The 9,217-nt window shown below is 47.6% G+C and overlaps 1 pseudogene; it reads right to left on the bottom strand.

The window, feature by feature from the left end:
* Positions 1-398: 398 nt before the first annotated feature.
* Positions 399-4,451, bottom strand: LOC128312906 (60S ribosomal protein L12-like; annotated as a pseudogene).
* Positions 4,452-9,217: the final 4,766 nt, after the last annotated feature.

The following is a 9,217-nucleotide window of genomic DNA, read 5'->3' as shown; positions in this document are numbered from 1 at the left end:
GTTTGGTAGCCGCATCGGGACTCAGGTCCCCACGAGGGTGTGAAATGATGCACAAGAGGGAGTCTGGGCCTGAGCAGTCAGGACAAATGTCGGTCAAACCTGGAATCTTAAACTCAGTCCCCTGGGAACCTGGAAGCCAAAGAGTTTCTCCTAAAACCTCTCCTCCTGGGGCACCTGGGTGGCTCAGTTGGTGAAGCGTCTGAGTCTTGATTTCGGCTCGGGTCATGATCTCACAGTTCACGGGCTCGAGCCCCACGTCGGGCTCCATGCCGACAGTGTGGAGCCTGCTTGGGATTCTCTCTCTCTTCTCTCTTTGCCCCTCCCCTGCTCTCACTCTCTCACAATAAATAAATAAACTTAAAAAAAAACCAAAACCTCCCCTCTTGACAATCCAACACTCAAGATCCTGCAGCATGAAGAGGGGAAGGAAGGTGAAAGGGGATGGGGAAGGGTAGCATGCCAGATGGATCTTTTTGATCTCTTTGGAACGAGGCTCCAGTGGCCCTGGGCTGAGGTTCTCATAGTCTGCAGAAGCAGCTGTAAATCCAGACAAGAGCCCTGGAAGAAACATCTCTGGATTTTGGAGCACTGCCCACCCCTGCAGCCGTCTCCTCTCAGCTCCTGTCTCCCAAGAACAACCAGCTGCTTCTTTGTGGGATGGGGAAGAACGGGGTAAGTAGAACCGAGTGGACGTTGTGTGGTGGAAAAGGGCGTGGCCTGCCCGAGACCCTTGTAAATGCTTCTTGGAGCTGTAGGCAAGGCTGAGTCCGCTATGTTAGTGGGAACAGGGATAATTAAATTTAATAATTAAAATTAATTAAATAATTAAATAGATTCTGGACACCAGACCTGCTCTGTCTGTCTCAGGAAAGCAAAGGACCACCCTTATCTAAAGGGGGCCGTCCAGCCAGGGAGAAAGCTAGAGCCAAGGCATGTTATTTGCCTGACAGGTGTGTGTTAGCCAGAAGCTGTCCCACAGCTACCATTCCCTCCAGGACCCTACCTCCCCATCTACTGGCTAAATCGCCTTTTAATTTTTTTATGTTTTTTTTTTAAAGTTTATTTATTCATTTTGAGAGTGGGGGGAGAGACAGAGAGAGAGAGAGAGAGAATCCCAAGCAGGCTCCATGCTGCCAGCACAGAGCCCGACACGGGGCTCGAACTCACGGACCGCGAGATCACGACCTGAGCTGAAATCAAGAAGTCAGACGCTTAACCGACCGAGCCACCCAGGCGTCCCAAACTGCCTTTTAATAGCAACAGTGCTAAAGTTTCCTTCACACGTGTAGGTTTTCATGAAAACCCAACAAGGTCTGGGGAATGAAAGGAGTTTTGATTTAAATTCCCTGCCAGCTGTTACGAGATTTTCAACACATTCCCGACCAGTGCCTTTGACGTCCAAGTACAGGGACACTGTGCTGATTATGGGGCCTGATTTCTATTCTGAGAGAAACTGTTAATTCCTTCTTTCTGTTTCCTCCAGTACTTTTCCATTCCTGCACCAGTTACCGGAGGCCAGCTTGCCCCTACTATCACACAGAAGCACTGGCCCAGTTGTGATCACCATAAAGAATTCACAATTTTTTCTGAGAATAAAACCCTGCTGGTACTTTTGTGAACGGTTTTTACGGTTGTCATGGCGGTGGCTTTGTTCGCAAAGGTGGTAGTGGCGATTCGATTGTTAAATAGTGGCCGAAGGAGTGAGCAAGAACAATGCGGCGTGAACCGTGCTACCGGAGGGCCAGGGAGGGGGGTGGTGGCGACAAGACAGTGGCAGAGGAAATGCTGCGGCTGAAGAGGGGCGTTGGCACAGGTGGTGACAGTGGGGGCACGTGGGGGAGATGGCCCTGGCAATGACGGTGGCAGGGGGAGGGGTATCGGTTGTGTTAACGGACATGGCGGCAGCTGTGGGGGAGATTGCACAGCAGGAACGATGTGAGACCTTGGCCCTGAGAGCCGGAGGCTGATGATGGAGCCAGTTTGTTGGTGCAAGTGATGGTCGGTCATGAATGCAGAGATGGTGGCAAGTGTAGCAGTGGGGAGACACATAGGTGGTGATAGAGAAATGTACGTGAAATATACACACGTCTATAAGCCTGTGTGTGCCCGTCTGTGCGCACACACACGCATATAATGTTTCTCACACAATTTTGTTCACCAAACCGTTTTAAGACTTCTCTTCTCGGGGGTGCCTGGGTGGCTCAGTCGGTGAAGCATCCAGCTCTTGATTTCGGCTCAGGTCATGATCTCGTGGTTCGTGAGTTTGAGCCCTGCATCCGGCTCCATACTCCCGACAACGCAGAGCCTGCTTGGGATTCTCAATTTCTCTCTCTCTCTGCCCCTCTCTTGCTCTCTCTCTCTCAAAATAAATAAATAAGCTTAAAAAAAAAATAGAAAGATTTCTTCTCAGCCAAACTAAAACCAGAGCAAAGAGCAGCTCGTCTTTCCTCAGAAAGACATTTCCCTGCATTAATTCATAAAAAAACAAAACACGTGACAAAACCACCCCAAACCCTGGATGCATCGTTGGCCAGAAGAGCTAACAAGCTAGTGTTTGTCAGGTACCATCTGTAGTGACGGACTTCCAGCTGGAGCCATTTTTTCCTCAAAGATCTTGCAGAAAGACAGAGTGGTAGGGAGGGAGAAGAGACTGTCCTAGGCACGAAGATGGAGGGAATTGTGTTGGAGATCCCAAGGCTATGCCTAGGTTCAGCGATTGACTGAAAAGACCCGCAGACTCAGCAAACAGGTATAATTCCTTTTCCTTTTCCTTTTCCTTCCCTTCCCTTCCCTTCCCTTTCCTTTCCTTTCCTTCCTCTTTCTTTCTTTCTTTCTTTCTTTCTTTCTTTCTTTCTTTCTTTCTTTCTTTCTTTCTTTCTTTCTCTTTCCTTCCTTTCTTCCTTCTCTTCTCTTCTTTTCTTTTCTTTTCTTTTTTCTTTTCTTTTCTCTTCTCTTTTCTTTTCTTTCTTTTCTTTTCTTTTCTTTTCTTTTCTTTTCTTTTCTTTTCTTTTCTTTTCTTTTTCTTTTTCTTTTCTTTTCTTGCCAAATGATCCTTTACCGAAATATTTTCCTTCACTAGCTGAGCATTCCACGGCACCACTACTGATGTCATCTGTGATGTCATGAGGGGGGCGGCCATCAACGTTGCAGCCCACAGACTGGGCGGTGCCCCGGAACTCTTTAATGTTTCCAGAGAGTTCCCTGGCTAGAGATCAGTGCTGCCTCTGTTGGGCAATGTTGACAATCTCATCAAAAGCAGTATTTCCACTGCCTTAATGTTTTTCTGCTTCTTTCTGTCTCTCGGCGGTAACTTGAGGGCTTTGACAATCAGGGCAGAGGCAGAAGGCACCACTTCAATCCAAGCCGGCCTGTGCTGAATGGTCAGTTTTACCATAATCCTCAGACCCTCCCAATCGCCGGTTGCCTTGGCGGTGTCATCACCAACCTTTTTTGGAGACAGAACCAGTGAGCCGATCGATCTTCAGAGCCAGGGCAGATGCAGCACCTACTTCACCACCAGTGCACATCAGGTAAACAACTTTGATTTCATCGGGGTCGAACTCAGGCGGCATGGTGGAGGCCGCTGGTGTCGGATGAACCCAGATTCTGGACGACCGAAGACAGTTGCACCTTCACCTCCTCCAAGCCGAAGGCCAAAAGTGTACTCCCGTCGAAGATTTATTACAGTGAAAGGATACAACGCAAAGCTGGCCAAAAAAAGAGAAAGCGCACGGTGCAAAGTCAAAAGGAAAATCCCTTGCAAGCCTCCAAGAGCCCTTTCCCAGTGGGGTGGCACAAGACATGCTTAATTTCTCCAGAGACAAGTAGGAGGCATGTGACAACACATGAGAAGCGCTGTCTTCCACGGACGCTCATTGGAAGTTCAGTGACCAACGTTGGTCACACAGGCATCCTCTGCCCGGCACATCCCAGAATTCCAGACTCCCAGAAAGCAAGCAGGTGTTCAGCATAAACCCACTTCCTGTACAGACCAGTTAGGCACAATGAGCCATTCTTTCCTTTCTGGAAAGTTTCCTATCCACGTAGAGACTGTTTACCAGCTATGTTCCAAGACACCAACGGAGGGGCAACGTTGCAAGCTATGTCTCTACAGATAGCATCTCATCTTTTCCGCATAGGAGTCCGTACAAGAGAGAAGCTGGTGGCAATGGCTGAGGACCGGCCTCAGACACAGAAGACTTGTCTCAAAAACCTCACGAGCTCTCTGCAGGCAAAAGTGCAGGTGCGGCAACACTGCCCTTGACCTCATTGGGTTCCTGGATAATTCCAAAGCCCCGGGGATACCTTATCTTTAGTCCAGGCAAGGACCTTCGCTGGTATCACTTTATATTTTTCCCTCAGCTCTCACTCACGTCTCCTCTCACTCTCGCTCTCCCCACCAGTAGCTCCACGCAGAAACGTGCCCGGAAGACGTCCGTAGTAAATCCACGCACCTGTAAAATGGATACAATAACACCTGCCTTGCTGACCTCGTTTTGGTTTCGAAAAGGAAAAAGAACAACAAGAAAAGATGCCTTAAAAACACCCATCAGAAGCACCATGTAAGTATCAGCTACATTATTCATTGTGATTGCTTTTCGGCCCAAAACCGCTTCTAACGTATTTGTTTTAGGTTTCTGTGCCGTCCTTTTCATCCCTCCTGACAAATACTGGAGCAGGAACGCTGGGTCCTCCTCTGTTGTGAGTTAAACTGTACCACTCAGAAAAGACAGACTCAACTCCCAGCCCTGGTACTTGTGAACGTGACCTTATTTGGAAATGAATACTTTCTTTGCAGATGTAAAAAAGATCAAATGAGATCATGCCGGATTGGGATGTGCCCGATTCTGATGACTGATGTCCCCCTAATAGAGGAAATTCGGACAAAGAGGAGACACGCAGGGACAAAGTCACGGACGTTGGAGGAAGAGATCGAAGCGATGTATCGACAAGCCAAGGAACACCAGTGATCGCCAGCAACCACCAGAAGTGAGGAAGAGGAAGGAAAGATCCTCCCCCAGAGCCTTTGGAGAGAATGTAGCCTTCCCCAGATCTTGAGTTTAGACGTCTAACATCCAAACTGTGAAAGCATAAGTGTCTGTTGTCTTAAGCCTCTCCGTCCGTGTTAGTATGTTTCAGCCGTCCTAGGAACTCACAATTCATTGCCAGCCCCACCACCATATCACTTAGTAGATTTGGCCAAGATGCTTCAACAGGCCTTTGTATGCTATGCTCCAGCGGTCAGTCAGAGCACATATTAGCCTTGAGTCTGTGGGTTGTGGAAATAGCGAGACCTGAGCCATACCTCAGGAAACACCAAGGGAGCAATCCTAAGGGTGCCCGTAAATGTGGCTGCAGTGTTATACTCCTGGGTTTATGAGTGAGAAAACCAAGGCTGCAGGTGATAAAATGCCTCAGCTCTGGTTACACAGTAAGTTAGTGGCAGAGCCCAGGGGAGAGCGTGGGCCTTTGGCCTCTCGGTCCAGGCCCTCTCCCTCTCCTTCATATGCAGGATGCCCTTCTCTGTTTGACCCACGGCATCAGAAGGAAGCAAAGAATAAGGAAGGCAAAACAACCTGTTAACGTTCTGGAGCAAAGGAGCCTGCTGCATGGCGCGGGATGTATAGGACCTCTCGGCGGCAATAAATCATCTCTCTCTGTGTCAGCATCAGAGATGAAGGGCGGGAGGTGCTTTCAGCGGTCAGATTGGTTGGTTCGCTGTGGTTCAAGACCAGATGCCGCTCTCCCATTAATTTTAACACAAACTCAGTTGGGAGGGATTGATGACCAAGCAGTACAAAGAGTGATTTGAGTTACAGCTCGGCCTGGTCGTGTTCGGGAGGCAAGGGCAGAATGTTTCATTTTGCAAACTGCTGACTTTCTTTTTAACTCTCCTTCCCTAAAAACATAAATAAAGGTGAGACATTGAAAAACGATCCTGAGTTTCCTGGTGGTTGAATCCCACTTGTAATTTAAAGAATAAAAACACTGGGGTGCCCGGGTGGCTCAGTCGGTTAGCATCCAACTTCGGCTCAGGTCACGATCTCACGGTCCGTGAGTTCGAGCCCTGCGTCGGGCCCTGTGCTGACAGCTCGGAGCCCGGAGGCTGCTTTGGATTCTGTGTCTCCCTCTCTCTCTGCCCCTCCCCTGCTCATGCTTTGTCTCTCTCTTCCAAAAAAAATAAATAAAGAAAAACATTAAAAAAAAAATTTAAACAATAGAAACAGAACAGTCAGAGAAGATAACCTGAGAAGGTCTGCAAAGATAGAGCTCTGGATCAGGAGGTGAGGGTTCTGCCGTGCCCCCAACTCACCAATGGATTCTGGAAGCCACTTCCACAGCCTGGAAGTGTTTCCTAACCTATAACATGAGAGCAGCAGAATCCGTGATCCAGCTGAGGGGTTCTGGTGTCACCGGTCTCGGGGTACATATCCTGACTCCATTGCTTACCAGCTCTACAACCCTGAGCCAACACTCAGTCTCTCCGTGCCTCAGTTTCCTAATCTGTAAAACAGAGACAATAATAAAGTCTATTCCATGAGGCTTATTTGGGAATTTAAGAAAGTAGCCTTTGCGATGTGCTTAGAACAGTACATGGAGCACTGCAATACCTTATGTGTCTGTTTAATGTAACAAGGGTGTGGTCCAAGATGCTTTACAAAGATTCTTTGCTGCTTCCGCACTCAGAACTGGCTTCTGATTAGACACGTGGGGAAGAGAGGGAGGTGCCTGGGCACTGAGAATCTTGGGAAGGCTGAGGTCTTGAGAAGACTGAACTTGACCGGAAGAATACTGCATTTGAGGTGGGGGGCTTGTGACCTGGTCCCTGCTTTGCTGAGGACCCACGAGCATGGTCTCAAGCACATCTCCACATCTCATAAAATAGGAAATTAGGGGTGGACTGTCTTCGATGTTTTTTTTCCCATTTTTTGAATTGATTTTTAAATTGGGAACCAACAACCAAACTACAGGTACCCAGTCAAAGAACTAACTTCCCAGGGATATGAGGGGGACGGGGTGTGGTTTTGAGGCCTAAAACGTGCCATTCACCCACTTTCCCCAGAGTTCCATGCTGAGAGCACACTTGCAAATATAGTCAAATGGAAAACCGTATATTCGGAAAACATTACTACTGGCCACACAAAGGCCTGGAACTTGAACAAGGTGTTGGTGAAAGCTGGACTGCAGAAAGAGATGTAGGCTTATGACTGAAGAGGGACTCCCTACCCCCATCCATAATCCAAATATGGGTGCCCACGTGCTGGTGGGTGCCTTCAGGAGACAGAGATGGGCAGGACAGGGTCTGCAGAGCCAGGTGGATAGACATGGCTGGCTGATGCTCTTGACTTCAGCTGCATTTTGTGAGGACTAAGAAAATAGTGCATGAGAAGCACTTACCACAGTGCCTGGGACATAATAAGTGGCAATCAATTATAGTCATTATCCTTATCTTCCCAAAGTCACTCTCAGGAACCTTAAAAATGCATCCGGTTCTGCTTTTTCATACAGAAGACTTCCCGGTAATCTCCTTTTCATTATTTCAGTTCTCTCTAGGGGTCTCAAACTACAAATCTAATATTTTATTTCCTTTACAATCAAGCCGGTACTCCTCTGGTTCAAAAGAGATGTCTACCACTTTAATTTAAGGCCTTCTTTTTATTCTTGGAGACAACAAGGACAAAAAGACTCTCAGGGTCGTGCGTGTAAATCTCCATGTTCTTGAAGGAAGAGACTATGGGCCTTGGAGGCCAATGCTTACTTAGAGGCAAAGGCCCAAATGTCCATGGGAAAAAATGGGCTCATTTCTTGTCATAAAAGTATTTTGTTATATAACCAGAGGTTAAAATTACCCTAGAATTCTTGGCTGAGTATTCTACCGTGGTGACGCCATGCCAAAGAAGAAATAAAAAAGGAAAATGTTTGAACGTGGTAGAAAGACGCCCCTATCAGCTTATTCTATATTTGTAGAGACCTGGAAATAATTCAAGTACCTAGTATTAATATATCACTGTAGATGCATATTCATTAGCAGTCAGGTCACTTGCAGAAGGGTCACTGTCTAAATCTCCACGGCACGTCCATTGTTGCCAGCCCAAGCCATTTATTTGTTCATTCAGCCTTTCCATCAACCGAGTACATTTCAAAGCTTATTATGTGAGAGACACTCTGCTTGACCTTGGGAATATAATGGTAAACAGGCCGTTCTGATCCCTTCCCTCACTGATCTTCATTCCCAACAAAGTAGCTAGGAAACTAATTAAATAAGGAATTATAAGGAAGCATGACAAAGGCTTTAATCTGGTAAACCATGACAAATGGACAGAACTGAGATTTGAACCTTGGCGATCTGGCTTCAGAGCGCACGGTTTCATTGTTATGTTGTCGGTCACTTACCGTGGTTAAACAGCAAGGGAGAGAGAGAAAGAGCTAGGATTCATCTCTGGGCAACTTGACCCTTCCACAATCTTCATGAATCATCACTGTGCTCAATACTTCACAATACGACTCAATACTGCTTGGTTCCAGGTGCCTGTGAAACAGCACCTGCAGATTCGTAAGCAGCACATCTGGTACTCGGGGAAAGAGACAGCTGGAGACACGGACTTAGGAGTCAGCAGCAAGGAGGAGCTCACCAGCAAAGGAGAAAAAGGCCCAAAGCAGAACATGGGAACAGCAATATTCAGCTGGCAGGCAGATGGAACAGAAGAGGGAAAAAGACAAAGACAATTTTGAGGACAGAAATGGAAGAGGGGGAGGAGGGGGAGGAGCTGCGGAGGAGGAGGAGGAGGAGTGTGATAGGAAGAAAACCAAGATGTCAAAAAACCAGGAGAGGATGATGGTCAGCATCAAACGTTGATAAAAGGTCGAGACTTAGTACCTACCGCAGTCACTGCTAGCCTTGGAAAGGGGACTTTTGGAGAAGTAGCAAAAGAGAAACCCAGATCGGTGTGGCTTGGGTAGAGATAAAGAAATGAGGCAGTGACACAGCAGAGAATGTATGATTTTCTGATGGTGAAGTCCCAAGGAACTGGGGAGGCAGAGTCCTGGGGAGACAGGAATGACCACAAAAGGGAGAGTCGTTCCATCCACTCTTAGAGAAGGGAACAGAGAAAGGCGGGGGCTGACAGTGGCTAAAACTTACTGAGGTGCAGCCACTTTAGAAAAGCCATTTGGGAAAGGGCGCCTGGGTGACTCAGTCAGTTAAGCGTCCGACTCT

The sequence above is a fragment of the Acinonyx jubatus genome, chromosome F2 (assembly GCF_027475565.1).
Source record: "Acinonyx jubatus isolate Ajub_Pintada_27869175 chromosome F2, VMU_Ajub_asm_v1.0, whole genome shotgun sequence".
Taxonomy (NCBI): Eukaryota; Metazoa; Chordata; class Mammalia; order Carnivora; family Felidae; genus Acinonyx; species Acinonyx jubatus.
The sequence above is the reverse complement of the archived record's forward strand: the minus strand, read 5'-3'. Positions and strand labels throughout refer to the sequence as shown.